This window comes from Rattus norvegicus, chromosome 17, assembly GCF_021556685.1.
Source record: "Rattus norvegicus strain SHRSP/BbbUtx chromosome 17, alternate assembly SHRSP_T2T, whole genome shotgun sequence".
Lineage (NCBI taxonomy): Eukaryota > Metazoa > Chordata > Mammalia > Rodentia > Muridae > Rattus > Rattus norvegicus.
Window position 1 is genome coordinate 59,499,983 of NC_141550.1, and position 14,684 is coordinate 59,514,666.

The window sequence follows — 14,684 nt, forward strand, 5'->3', positions numbered from 1 at the left end:
ATGTGAGAGTGTGTGTGAGTTTGTGTGAGTATGTGAGTGTGACAGTGTGAGTATGTGAGAGTGTGTGTGAGTTTGTGTGAGTATGTGAGTGTGACAGTGTGAGTATGTGAGAGTGTGTGTGAGTTTGTGTGAGTATGTGAGTGTGACAGTGTGAGTATGTGAGTGTGTGTGTGAGTTTGTGTGAGTATGTGAGTGTGACAGTGTGTGTATGTGAGTGTGTGTGTGAGTTTGTGTGAGTATGTGAGTGTGACAGTGTGTGTATGTGAGTGTGTGTGAGTTTGTGTGAGTATGTGAGTGTGACAGTGTGTGTATGTGAGTGTGTGTGTGAGTTTGTGTGAGTATGTGAGTGTGACAGTGTGTGTATGTGAGTGTGTGTGTGAGTTTGTGTATGTGAGTGTGACAGTGTGTGTATGTGTGTGTGTGTGACAGTGTGAGAGTATGTGTGAAGTATGTGTGTGTGTGTGAGGCAGGGTTGGTGAGTGAGTGTGATTGAGGGTGGTTGGTCCTTGGGCATGTCTGTAAGGGATTGTCTTGAGTTACTATTTGAAGGTCCAGCATACTGTGGGTGGATCATTTCCTAGGCAAGGGCTTATGATGCGTATAAGGGTAAAAAGACAGAGCTGAGCACGAGCAAACAAGCAGTGGACATGCATTTACTTCTCTCCTCTCTGGAGCTTGGAGGTGGTGTGACTACCTGCTTCCAGCTCTGAGACTGTGGCTTTCATGATGGTCTACAACCTGGAACTGTGAGCTAAAAATGCCACCTTTTCTCCCTACGTTACCTTTCACTCAACAGAAGTGAGACAAGGGCATCTTCACAGGCCAGGTGCTTTGCTGGGTGTGTGCTATGGAGCTGGCCACCAGCCCGTGGCTGCTCACACACCGGAAATAAAGGTGGGGCGTGCCCAGGCAGCCTGCCTATGGGCAGCGCACACAGTGATGGTAGGGCTGGCACAGTTATGTCCAGCTCCCACTTTATTCTCTACCTCTGAACTGTAGTTCCATTGTATGGGAAGATTTCTGCTACCCTTGGAGAAGAGATCTAGAGTGAAAAGTTCCAGTAGAAATCTAGGGGGCAGGACGAAGCAGACGGAATGTGCAACAAAAATTGTTTCTAATTAAATCTGACCCAAACACTTAAATTGCATCATTATCTGCTGAGTTGCAAAACAAAAGCAAAATACTTCAATATGCCAGTCGCAACCACCAACCTCTCAGAGAATTGGCAAAATGCACACTTAGTTTGTAAGTGTTGAACTACATTAGCCTTGTGCCTTGGCCACCGCTCTGCTCAATAGTGGAGAGCAGTCACTCCTCCCCTGGGGATGTTCCGATCTGAGAGACTTCTCTCTCCTGGAGACTTTCCTGCTTGGTTAAGAAAACTACATGCATGAGAATGGTTTCCATGAAACTGTAGTATTGTGGCGACTACCCAGTGTCTCCAGAGCAGCGTCACTGCTATTTCCTGTCACGGGGGAGGCTGCTGACACTCGAGAGGGAAGACACTGCTGTGCTGAGTTAGATATCAGTGGCCAAGTCTGGGGTTACGGTCATACACAGTCTCAGAAGACACCAATGCACATTTTTAGTTGATGGTAAATTGTAGGAGGACGTTCCTCAGAGGCAACTCAGCTAGGGAAAACCCAATCTTTAAGGAAATTTAATTCAATGAGAACAAAAACAAACTCAAATAAGAACTGTGCAGTCCTAAACCTGCATTCCTAAGCTTTTCCTCTCAGGGTTACTTTAAGGCAGTCTAGAGAGATCTTGCTCCGGTGTAAACATCCCCACTAAAAGTCACATTGAAGGTGAACGTGAAGTATTAGGGACTTGGCCCAGATGGATTAGAAGGTCCCTGGGTCATGGAGACAGCCCTCTAGAATGCATTGGTACCATCAATGAATTTTCAAGGGAATGGCTTTATTATCATAGTGGATTCTCTGTGACACGAGATCACTTCTTGCACATGATGGGGCAAGAAGACCATGCTCAGGCCTGAGGAAATGGCTCAGTAGGGAAGGGTTAGCTGCACACACATGGAGACCTCAGCACCCACATAAATAGTGGCAGATGCCTTATAACCCAGGACTAGTGCGTAGAGACAGGCAGACCCCAGGGGCTCACTGGCCAGGCTCTCTGCTTAAAACCCAAATCCCAGATTCAGTGAGATTCTGTCTCAAAAATCAAGATGGAAAAATGACGAAGGAAAACACACTGATGGCAACCTCTTCTCCATCCCGTGTGTGTGTGTGTGTGTGTGTGTGTGTGTATACCTGCACTCATATACACACATGCATACACCGCCCCCTCTCTCTGTCACACACACACACACACACACACACACACACACACCACAAAAGCCATCACCAGATGTCACCTCTTGATCATGAGCCTTCCAGGCTTTGGACCAATGCACCGAGTAAACTTTTATTCATTATAAATTACTTAGTGCATGGCATTCAGTTACAGCAACAGACTAAGCAGACTAAGACAGATCGCTTCTTTTGAAAACTCTGGCTCTAATGTGGAGATAAAGACCTCCATTTGTTCCCCACAATCCAGTTGTCCTGGCACTGGGACGCTTCAGAAAAGGTTTATGGTCAAGAAGAGAAAGGAAGAAAGTAGCAGCCAGATGGCCTCAAGCCTCTGTCGTTCCATATCCTGGAACATCTGTTCATTCATCCTGACCGCTGCCTGCCTCCAAGAGGCCAAGGTCATTTCAGCCTGGAAGTGTCACCAGACAAAGATGGGAGACACAGCTCCTCTCCAGCACCATCCCTGCCACCACAGAGCCCCTGGGGTCTTTCAGCCATCAGTGGGGGCCGTGCTTCTGTCCTGTCCTGGGTGCTGTTTACCTGGTGCTGCAGGCGGAGCCTGGGTTCCCACTGCAGCCGGGCAGAGCTGCTTTGGAGCCTGGGCTTTGATGCTTCTGCAATTTTCTCTCTACTTACATGTGTTACTGCCCAATGGTCAGACAGTGAGTTTACCCTTGGAAATGATGAGTGCACCTCTGTTGAGGTTGGGGTGGGTTTCATGGCAACCCTGATGGGTTGAGTTTCCTTATTTCTGAGCATCAGAAGGAACAATCACGTTGTCTGGCACATGTTTTAACAATGGTTTCATGGTCCTCACTACAGGGCATGCTGCGATGACTTACAACCGTGCCCTGTACCCATGTGGAGGCTCCAAAGGGGCCCAGTCCACCCTGGGTGCTCACTGGTGGCAGGTTACTGTCTTCTGGGACACCATTATCAACATTGCAGTATTGGTGGGGCACCTCTACTAGTCCAAAATGTCAGGAAGTCTAATCTAGGCCAAGTAAGTGCCAGGTCTAGGTTCAGGCATGAGCTGTATTCAGATCTTTCAAGGGTCTGGAATGGCCAGACCTGGGCTAGCAGATGCACTGGGTGTCTGGAAAGGGTGCCTGTGACTCACAGGGAGGCTAAACTGGAGGGAGACAGGCCAGGGCTTCTCCATCTGAGCTGTCCTCACACTCGCCCCACCCAGGATGTTCCTTTACTCCAGGCTCTGCTCTTGCCTCACCTCTGATCTCTGTTCCCAGTCACAAGGGATTGAGTAAATCTGAAATATATCCACTAGGTTCACCACACAGAAACAATAGGATGACAGACAATGTTGTCCTCTATTCATTAAATTTAATTGTATTTATTTAGTGTGTGTGTGCTCACACATGTGTGCATGTATGTGTCAACGTGTATGTGCATGCACGTGCGTGTGGGTGTGTGCGTGCGTGTGCACACCTGTAAGCATGCCTGTGTGTGAGTCACAGCATGCCTTTGGCGGTCAGGACAATATATAGGACAGTTTCTCTCCTTTCAGCTTGTGGGTATCAGAGACTGAACTCATATTGCCAGATTTGGTGACAAGCATCTCCACTCACTGGGCCACCATGCTGGCCTTCCATTCTATTTTTAAAGAAACTTAATAATACTTATAAATTTAAAGCACACTCGAGCCTATATCTTCCTGTTTGTTCTAGAGTGCACTACATTTCATTATCCAGCTGCCAGGAGCGTGATTCCTACTGGGTTACTAATTACTATTTTTATTACATCTAAGAGATTTTGTAAATTTTTTTGGTGATTTGTTTTGCTTTGTAATTAGACCCTGTGAATGCATTAGAAGATTTTCAGTGTGATCTCGCAATTTTATTTAAAAGTCACACTGAAAAATGAAAGGATCCACAAGGCAAGGAAAGCTTGGGCTGAGGAGACTGAGGCAGAAAGCCTGTAAGGCTACATGTTCGAGTCCAGCCTGAGCAGAGAGAGCAAGACCTCCATTTCAAATCAGCAACAATGACCACGATGACAATAGCAACAGTAAAGTCGCAAGAAAGGAAACACATGTGACCATGACATCATCTCAGTGGCTGGGCACTCACTTACATGGCCCTGAGTCAGTCCACATAGCACCACAGAAGGGCAGCAAGATAGTGATGGAGGGAGAAAGATGTGAGTCTCATTCTCATGGCACATTGTCTGGGAGTCCATGGCATCTCCCTAGTGACAGTGAGACATTCTTTGCTGTTTCCCCTGTGTTGGCACATACACATGCAATGCTGGGTGTTGTGTTTTGCACGTGAACTGGTCTCCAGCTGTAGGAACTGTTTGGGGAGGTTGTGGCGCCTTGGACACATGGGGCCTAGCTAGCCAACATAGGCCATTAGGACAGGGCTTGAAGGGAATACTGCTCCTGGTTCTGCCACCATGATGGGACTAACTACCTCACATACCTGGCATCCTTGACCAGAGCCGATCCTGCCACTGTGCCTTGCCTGACATGGTAGACTGTGATCTACCAGGTGAGGAAACAAGTGTGTCTTCATTTAAATCGCTTCTTAGATGTTTGCTCACAGCAGGCCAACACAGCAGGGAAGACTGCAGATGTGTTAGAGCAAACCCAACGGCTACTATGACACTTAAGAGAAAGAAGCTGCATCTTTAAGTAGATATGAAAGAGGTTTTCAGATATGTAAAACAATATCTCTCCTTTGATTCTTGAGAAAATGTTTTTACATTTTGAAATGTTAAAAGGATAGCATTATCATTATCATTATCATTCTTAGGGTTATTTTAAATAAACACATTTTTACTTTCTAGCAGGGCAACCACCAATAGATATAACCTAAGTAGGCTTTTGGAGTGCTCAATAGTTTTGAAGATTCTTAAAGGATCATGAATTTATCAGGCTCAGTCTTTCTGGACTCAGGGAGAAGCGGAAATGCTGTGTCTGGTCGAGAAGAGCCACCTCACCTACAAAGGCCAGAACTACATCTGCATCTCTTCAGGGCACGAGGCACGAGCAGGAGGCACGGCATCTTGGAGCAGGACTATGTGGCACTGTGATTAACCTTGAAGCCAACCCTGATGATATCAAGGTTGCCTTGAGTCACAGGGACTGCTCTCCAATGTTCTTGGGGCTAAGTATTTCAGTCACCATCTCTTCCCATGAGTGAAGACAGTGTCTGCAGCTGGTGTGGCTGTGTCCTAGCGAGTCAAAGAAGATAGATGTTTTTCTCCCTTCTAACACTTACCCCCTAAAACTTTAATCATGCCCATGAAAGCTGCCCCAAGAAAAGGTTTTCACAAGTTTACAGAGGGCACTAAGAAAGCCAAGAGCTTAGCAAATAGAAAATGCCATGAGGCTCTGGATTTTGCCTCTCAATCTACATCGACTTTGTGTTAAACAGTTTCTGATACTGTGACAAATACCGGAAGCAGCCAAATTATAAAGAGGAAAGGTTTATTATGATTAATGGTTTCAGCTCATGCTTGGTTGGTCAGCACGGTGCCTCATGTCAGAACTCATAATAGAGGAAATGCTAACTCACTGTCAGTCTTGAAGAAAGAGAAAGGAAGCTACCAGTATTAAGGCTCTGCTGCCCATGATATAACTCCCTTCATCTAGGCCTTGCTTCCTAAAGAATCCACCAGTTCCAAGTAGTTCCACAGTGTGGGGATGAATCCTTGAATGCATGACCCCTAGTAGAACAGCCCTAAGGGGGTTATTTCAGATCTACCCTGTAGCAAACCCATCAGTGTTCCTGATGAGCAGTTTCCAAATCATGGCCTCTAGTCCACCATCTTGTTGAGACACATTTTCTGTGTTCCAGCCCAGCCCAGTCCTTTAGAGGCTCTGGAGGGGGATTGAAGTCTGGGCTTTCTTAGCCTTCAGAGGCAACTGATTGGCTCAGGTCTGAGCACATCCTTTAATCAAATGTGAAGAGGGCTGTGCTCCGACATCTTCCCCTTCCTGGAATCACAACACTTTATCCCTCTCTAATAGGGCTCCTAATCTCAACCCAATATTTCTTCACAGAGAAACAGAGTCCTATCTTTTTATTTTTTTTATCTTGATGCAAAAGCTTCTTCCAAGAGTGGAATCTGACCAAATGAGCTTTGTGGTATAGTTTAATTTCCAGAGAAATCCCTAAAACGGAAACCCAAAAATGTCTCCATAACTGAGCGTGTGGACCAGCCTGTCATGCACACTGCTTCCGTGACTGAACATCCAGGCCCGATCTGCACGCTGCTTCCCTTCCAGCTACGTTCCTTTCCTGGTTCCCTCTTCTTGGAAATATTTACTTTTAATCTCCCTTCAGCTTTCTCACATGAACAGAAACATCCACAGCAGAGGAGTGGAAGCATTCACCTCTGCCCTACTTTTATCTTGCCCAACCATGGAGCAAAGGTTTAACAGATCTGTTTGCAGTCAGTTTTCGAGGAACAGAGAAAAGGGGTTGGAGGTGTTGGGACATATGACTCAAGCATGGGGATCTGCGTTTGAATCCCACTACTCAAGAGAAAAAACTTAGCAAAGAAGTGTGTGCCCGAAACCCCAGTGCTGTGAGGGATATAGATGAGGGGCACACTGGAGCTTGTGGCTGCTAACCGAGCTCCAGCTCAGTGAGAGACCCTGTCTCAAGAGAATGGGATGGAGATTTATAAGGCATGACATTTATCATCTTTCTCTGGCTTCTGTGTGAATGGACAGGTATGGGTACCCAACCACACCCAGGTCCATGTACCACACACGAGGTGGAGAAGAGAAGCAGGGACTTCATTCACCCAGGAAGGTGTGGACCTGCCCATACCTGCGGGTACTGTAATGTGCTCTATGTAATCAGGTGAGGTGCCATGTTTGGGGTGGGAAACAAATTTAGTGACTTCTATTTGACTCCCTAAGGAAACACTGGCTTACAGAGGAACTTCAATCTCTCAGAGTCCTAAATATGAATTATTCTTGCAGGAAAAGAAATAAATCCATCTGTCTGGGCATATTTTTTGTGCGTGGGCTTGGCTTAGCTGGTCCAGCTAGGAAGATAAATTAGCCTTAGAAGCATTTGGATGGTGTTGACAATGTTGGGTCTGTCACAGAAGTCCATGTGGCCACTGGATAGAGTGGATAAAAATCCTCCTCTCCTCTTCTTAGTGTGTGCGTACGTGTGTGTGTGTGTGTGTGTGTGTGTGTGTGTGTGTATACACATGTATGTACCTGTGCATATACACACACACGCTATGGCACATATGTGTTGGTCCTCATCTCTAACCTGCTTAAGGTAGTGTATCTTTGTTGTTCTTCTGCTCTATGTGTCAAGTTAGGTAGTCCGTACAAGCTTCTGAGAATTCTCCTATCTCTGCCTCATTTTCAGTCAGGAGTCTTGGATTACAGATGCTCTCACTATTGTGTTTGGCTTTTATGTAGGTTCTGGGGATTTGATTTTAAGACCTCACACTTGAGCAGCAGGAGCTCCACCCACTGAGCCATCACCCCAGCCACATGGGTGGATTTTGTTTGCAGATGTCACCAAGGCCACCAAATAAGAACCAGCTTGGTGGATAGCAGATGTGAATCCTCTAATGTGTGTCCTAATGCACTGATTTGCTTTTGCCATTTCTATTAAGTATGGAGTGGAATGTTGTAGTCATTAAACTACTGCAGTGACCACACACCACGACCAAGGCAATTTATAAAAGAAAACCCAGGCCTTGCTTACAGTTTCAGAGGGTTCGTCCTTGAGGGTTGTGTCAGGGAATGTGGTAGCAGGCAGGCATGACACTGGAGCAGTAGTGAGGGCTCACATCTGATCTACAAACAGCAGACAGAGAGTGTAACTGGGCCTGGCATGGGTTTCAAAACCTCAAAGTCCTATCTTCAGTGCCACACCTCCTCCTAAGAGGCCACACCTCCTCCAAGGAGGGCACACACCCTAATCCTTCTCAAATAGCCTACCAACTGGTATCTAAATGTTCAAATCTATGAGGCTATGGGTGACATTCTCATTCAAGCCACCACATGGAACTCTAGAATAATTCATTTATAATTTATAAAATACATTATGTTATTATATATATATATAATTTGACACACAATTTATAATAAATAATAACACCCAGAAGCACCATTTTTGATTGCCAAATAAAGACATAGACACATTCTACTACGCTCGTTTTGGTTGTATGTCTGCTTGTCACCAAAATTAACTCCCCTCAAAAATTGATGTGTGTGATTTGCGGGGTCTTCTGGTCTGATAAGGCTAAAACACACACAGAACTTTGAAAGGCAGTTAATTTTAGAATGTCAAAGTGGGGTCAATGAGATGGCTCGGTGGCTGGAAAGGAAGGCTTGCGGCCAAGCCTCACCGCCTCCATTCCATCTCTGGACCGCACACGGTAGGAGAACTGATTTCCTCACATTCTTCTCTGACTGCTATACAAGTATTAAGGCACACATGGACACCACACACACATACACACAGACATACACATGTGCACACGCATACACACAAGCACAGGCACATGAGTGTACCCACACATACACATGTGCATACACACACATGCACATGCATAAACACACATACAAACACCCCCAAATGCACACATGCATACACACACGCACAGGTACATGAGTGTGCATACACACATACACACACACACAAATAAATGAATATAATAGATAATCAAACCATTAAAGCAACTGGCTTTCTTCTGTTGGGCACTTCAAGGAGAAGAGAGACAGAATGGGTGAAGGCATTTGGACACGGACATGGCTGTTTCTGGCATTAGTTTGTATCCCTTTGAACCTTTTAACAATTTATATTGTTTTTATTCACGGGTTTGTGTATGTGTATGGTGTGTGTGTGTGTGTGTGTGTGTGTGTGTGTTGGCCATGGTGGTCAGAAGAGGGCCTCAGACCCCCTGAACCACCTGAGTAGTGTTTTGTGGACACTGGTTGTGGTCCCACCAAGCTTGATTTCCACAAACTTTCATTACATCTCCTCGCCCCTCATTTGTCCCACGATTCTCAACAAACTCCTTATTCCTCCTGCATGCTGTCAGAACTATGTTGTGAACATGGCAGGAATGTTGTACTTGGTGCAGTTTTCATTATGTAATCGCTGAGCTTGGACTTTTACACGGCACAGTGATTTTCACAGGCATCTGTCACCTGGTCAGTGGTGACTAGGAATTTCTTGAGATGCAGAAGTAAGAAATGTTGTGTGGCCACAGTAGAGATGTGCTTACTACAGTAAAGAAATGGATACACCTCTACCAATCAAGACTTCATTTCCCGTGGGCCAACCAGAGGGCCCACCGGAGGACAGCTTTCTTTCACCTCTTGGTGGCTCAACAGTGCTCACATCTCCTGATCTGAGTTACTTTCTGCCATTTGTGCTCTTTCTAAGGGGAGCGTCTCCTTGTTCTGGCGAGTTTCTGACTTACGTGTGTTGAAGATCTCAGCTAGCCTGGGTTATGGATGGCTTTTGTGTCATATCCCATCCACACAAATATAAAAGGGAAAACAAATTGTGAACCTTCATGAAATCCTGGGCCACTGTTTCACTCAGCTGCTGATAGAGGAGTTTTCCTACACACACTGCACAGCAGTTTTCCTGACACAGCATCTCTTCAAAGGATCCACCAAACAGCTAAAGCCATCAAAGCACTGGGCCCCTAAGCTGCCCGTGCCATCATTTATAGTGCTTTCTTCTAAATTTTGCGTTCAGAAAGCTGCTTACCTTATCTGCCTCTCTGCCTCTCTGCCTCTCTGCCTCTCTGCCTCTCCTCCACCCTCCCTCCCTCCTTCCCTCTGTCTCTCATCTTCCCCACTGACTTTTATCATCTGAGACCTGAGACCTTCCTGAATGTCCCAGGACTTTACTAGGCTGCTTCCAGCGACCCTGTACGTTGGAGTGCTGGCTCTGTTGGTCTCTTGTGTTGGTTTTAGGGTTTTTTGTTTGTTTTGTTTTGTTTTTTGTCTACTTGGGTTTTTTTAGGCACAGTGTTACTATGTAGCCCAGAGTAACCAACCTTCAGCCCCTGGTGCTCCTGCCTCTACATCCTGAGTGCTAGAACTTCAGGCATGAAGTATCACTCTCGTAGGACATCTGAAAGGGATGCCGGCATTTGTGAAGCATAATCACTAGAAACTGGGCAGCTACTGATCCCTGGTTGATAATTACAAAACACCAAATATAAAATATACATCACTTAGGAAACACTAAAAGGTAAAAGGAAGACAGAATTTCAAAGTTGATTAAATCAGAGATGTAAAGGTATTTTTAACGTAGGAAGTGGTATGTAGACTGGACTGCCACACATGGTGGGTGTGGGTGTGTGTACACACGCACACATATGCAGAAGTCAGAGGACAATTTCCAAAGTCACTTCTCTCCTTCTATCCTGGGGATATCAGGGATTAGACTTAGGTTGCCAAGCTTGGTGGCAAGCTCCCTTACCCACTGAGCCATCTTGCCAGCCCAAAGAGTTTGTTTTGGATCCATATTTTTTCCCATTAATTTAGTGATGCCACCAGGCATGACAGGGATTGTTTATATGAGATGCAGACCCCAGATACTCCTGTCTCTACCTCAGTCTACCTGTTCTGGAGTCTAAGCTTACCCTGAGGCACTTTTACCTTGAGGCAAAAGTGGAGAGAGCTGAGGTACCCCTGTCTGCAAGCTGACTCCTCTGGGCAGGTTGGCTTTGGGTACCAGATAGGACTGGGAGAGGACCAGAGGCTGGTTACCTCCCTTCATCTATGCTTCCCTGAAGGAACAAGTGTGAACTCGGAGGAGGGAAAAGACCTGCGCAGGTGGGACACAGGCAAAGGTGGAGCTGTGACTATCTGAGCATCTTGCTATGATTTGGAGTTTTTGGCTTTGTTTTGTCTTGGTTTTTACTATTCAGTCAAAAGGGCTTCCTGATCCTATTGCACAGTTACCCTGGAAACACCTGGAGTGTTCTCAGGCAGGCAGCTGAATTCCACACACACACACACACACACACACACACACACACACACACACACACACACACAAGCACACTTCCATCTAATTGTGTTGAACACTATCAGATATTAGGACAACTTGGAACAAACATGAACTCTCTTTAAGGTGCGGCCACCCCCCCCCTACACACAGGCAGCTGGAGTTTCCTGCTGACTGATCCCCGTGTGTTTGGAGGTCAAGGCCAACTGATGGTAGGTTAATGAGAAAGAGGAAGCCTCTTATCCACTGCTGGGATGGCAAAACCGTCCAAAGCACACAGCTTTGTGCTAACAGAGCTGCAGGGACCACCGGGTGAGGGGTTCTCATGTTTTCCGTCGACTGCTCCAGGATGAGGAACCAGGCCGGACAGCCTGGGCCCCCAGTGGCCTATGTAACCTATTGCTAATGTCTCACTTTCAAGCCTTTTCAAGGTCTCTGTCACCACAGCAGGAAGGAAGGGGCACAAACCCCAGTTTACAAATCCCTGCATACCTCTTGCATTTGACCGCATTTCCTGGTGTGCTCCTCAAAGCTCCGGAAATGTTGAGGACAGCAGAGTTTGCAGGAAACTTTAACAGATTGGCTTGTTTTCATAGCTTGGTTCGGTTAATTTTTTTCCCACCCTCCTGATCAGACCAGAGGGTGAAGTTTTGGAGCTGGAGAGATAGTGGTCATGAGCAGGTATCGCTTGCTCTTCAAAGGGCCCAGGTTTGGTTTCCAGCACCCACGTCCAGAAGTTCATAGCCACTTGTAACTTAAGCTCCAAGAGATTCGGCACCTCAGGCCCCAACAGGCACCTGTGCTTCTGTGCACACCCCACAACCCCCTCACAAACTCGAACATTGTTGTTGTTAAGATTGTTTTAAGCCGAACTTTCGAAATGCATCCATTTTAAAAGTTGAGAACAAAGGACCTAGTTAGTATTCCTATTGAACCAGAATAATGCGAGGAAATAGTTTTGAACTGAAATCAGACCAAAATGCTACTTATGCTAAATGCCACATTGAATGCTATGTTATTGAACTAAGACTTTAAGGCAGCAGATGGAACCGAAGCAGCTACTTTTTCCTAAGAACGAAGTACAGTTCATCTCTGAGCCTTACTCTTTGTGTTAATCCTTACAACAATATAACCTGATGTTTACTGTGTCCATCAGCTTTCTGTGACTGTGATAAAATACCCAAGGTCAGATTGAAAAGAGGAAATGTTTGTTTTAGAGGTTTCAGTCTTGTGGCTGGGGACCTGTGGGAAGCAGCGCCTGATAGCAGGGAGTGTGTGGTATAGACGTACATCATGCAGTCAGAAAGCAAAGGGTAAGACACCAGCGAACCACATACCCTTCTAAGAGCACACCAGAGGGATCTGGCTACTTCCCACTAACCTTATCTTTTCAAGGCTCCACCTATCCTGACAGAAACAAGGCCCTGAACACAAAACGCAGTCTTCTGTAAGACACTTAACCAAAGCACAGTCTCAACCAATTGGAGGGGTTTCCTCTGCTTCCGCTTCCTTGCTCCCATCGTCACCCCCTCCCCTTGTTCTACATCACCAAGTGTGAGCACTCATTCTGTTTTGCAAGAATGGAAAAGGAAAACCAATTCCATCTTTAACTATATTTGTTGGATTTTATCCTTTGATGTGCAACTAAATAGTTCTCAATGTCCCACGAAGCAGACTAAACTCATAAGGAGAAATCACCCAAGGCTTCTCTGCTTACAGCAACCAGAACAACTTGCACAGCCTTAGGTGTCCCTGATATCCTCCCCTTTGCCTGATGGGATGATCACACTCAAGTGACATGACCTAAGTCATGTGAAGGAGGGTTCCCCTGATGGCCTTGAAGAAGGAAGCTACCATGTGGGCATTGTAGGGAGGGGGGACTGTGGGCAGATCCAGAAGCTCAGAATGGATCTCAGTGAAAGCATGAAGACCTCACACCTATAACCCTCTGTATATGAGGTAGGCATGTGTGTACATGTAGGTGCCCATATATGTGTGCATGTGAATGTTGATATCACGTTTCTTGTCAATCACCCTCCACATTATGTTTCGAGACAGAATTGTTGAATCTGGGGCTTTCCGTTTTGGCTGTGTTGATTGGCCATCAAGCTCAGCAGTCTTCCCTGCCCTGGGGTGATAGAGGTGCAGCACCAGGCTAAGCTTTACCATAGATGCTGGGTACCAGACACAAGTGTTCATTTTAATATGATAACCACTTTGCCAGCTGAATCTGTCCAGTCCTGATCCTATAGCCTAACACAGCAGAATTCTTTGTGAGCTCAGAAGGGGACCCAGAACTCCAGAAAGACATTGCCCCTGTCTGACACCCCCCAATCCCATGCATATTTTTCTGAAGGGCATTTTATACAGTAGATTTATTAGTACTATAACTATTAGTTAATCGTTCTAGAACACTGCCCTCTGTGGCTGCATGCATTCCACGTCTATCTTAGTGCACAATACTGGAGGATACCCAGGCCACATCCTTTTCCCTGAGTACCTGTTTCTTCACTTGAGTTCATTTGGGAAGCTGAGCATCAGTTCTTTGTTGCTGGATTTTTAAAAAGATTTTACTTTGTTTTTAGTTAATCTCTCTCTCTCTCTCTCTCTCTCTCTCTCTCTCTCTTTCTGTGTGTGTGTGTGTGTGTGGTGTATGCATGTGTGTGTGTGTCTGTGTGTGTGTGTCTGTGTGTATGTGTGTGTGTGTGTGTGTGAGAAAGAGAGAGAGAGAGACAGAGAGAGACAGAGAGAGAGAGAGAGAGAGAGAGAGAGAGAGAGAGAGAGAGAGCATGAATAAATGAATACAGGTGCTTACAGAGACCAGAAGAGGGCTTTGGACCCCTGGAACTGGAGTTACGGCAGTGGTTAGCCACCCAACATGTGTGTTAGGAAACTAACTTGGGTCACCTGCAAAAACAGTGCTTGCTCATAACCACCGAGCCATCTCTCCAGTGTCAGTTCTTAGAGTTAACCTTCCTTGCTTTCTCTCTTGGCTTAAATGCGTTACTATGCTTTTTTAAAAAATTGTTTCAGAGAAACTATTTTAAAAATACCTTTTTTATTATATAGGTTGCAAGTGTGTAACATCCATGTGTTGGCTTTATATTATTTTCTAAAACTGCATGTTTTTATTGTCAACCTATACTCAATATATTATTTTCATGCGTTTCTCTACTTTGTTTGTAAAAAAGAAATAATACTGTTTTCTCACAATATTTTGATAGTTTTGCTCCTAAATTTCTGTTTCAATTCCATCTGGAGTTGATTTCGGGTTAGCTCTTCCTCTACCCACCCTGAACAGACCCATGTTCTCCTGATCTTGCCTTGGGCCAGGTCACCAACAACCTCTGTGTTGCTGAGTCAAAAGACTTCCGCAGCCTTATTGCCTTTGACT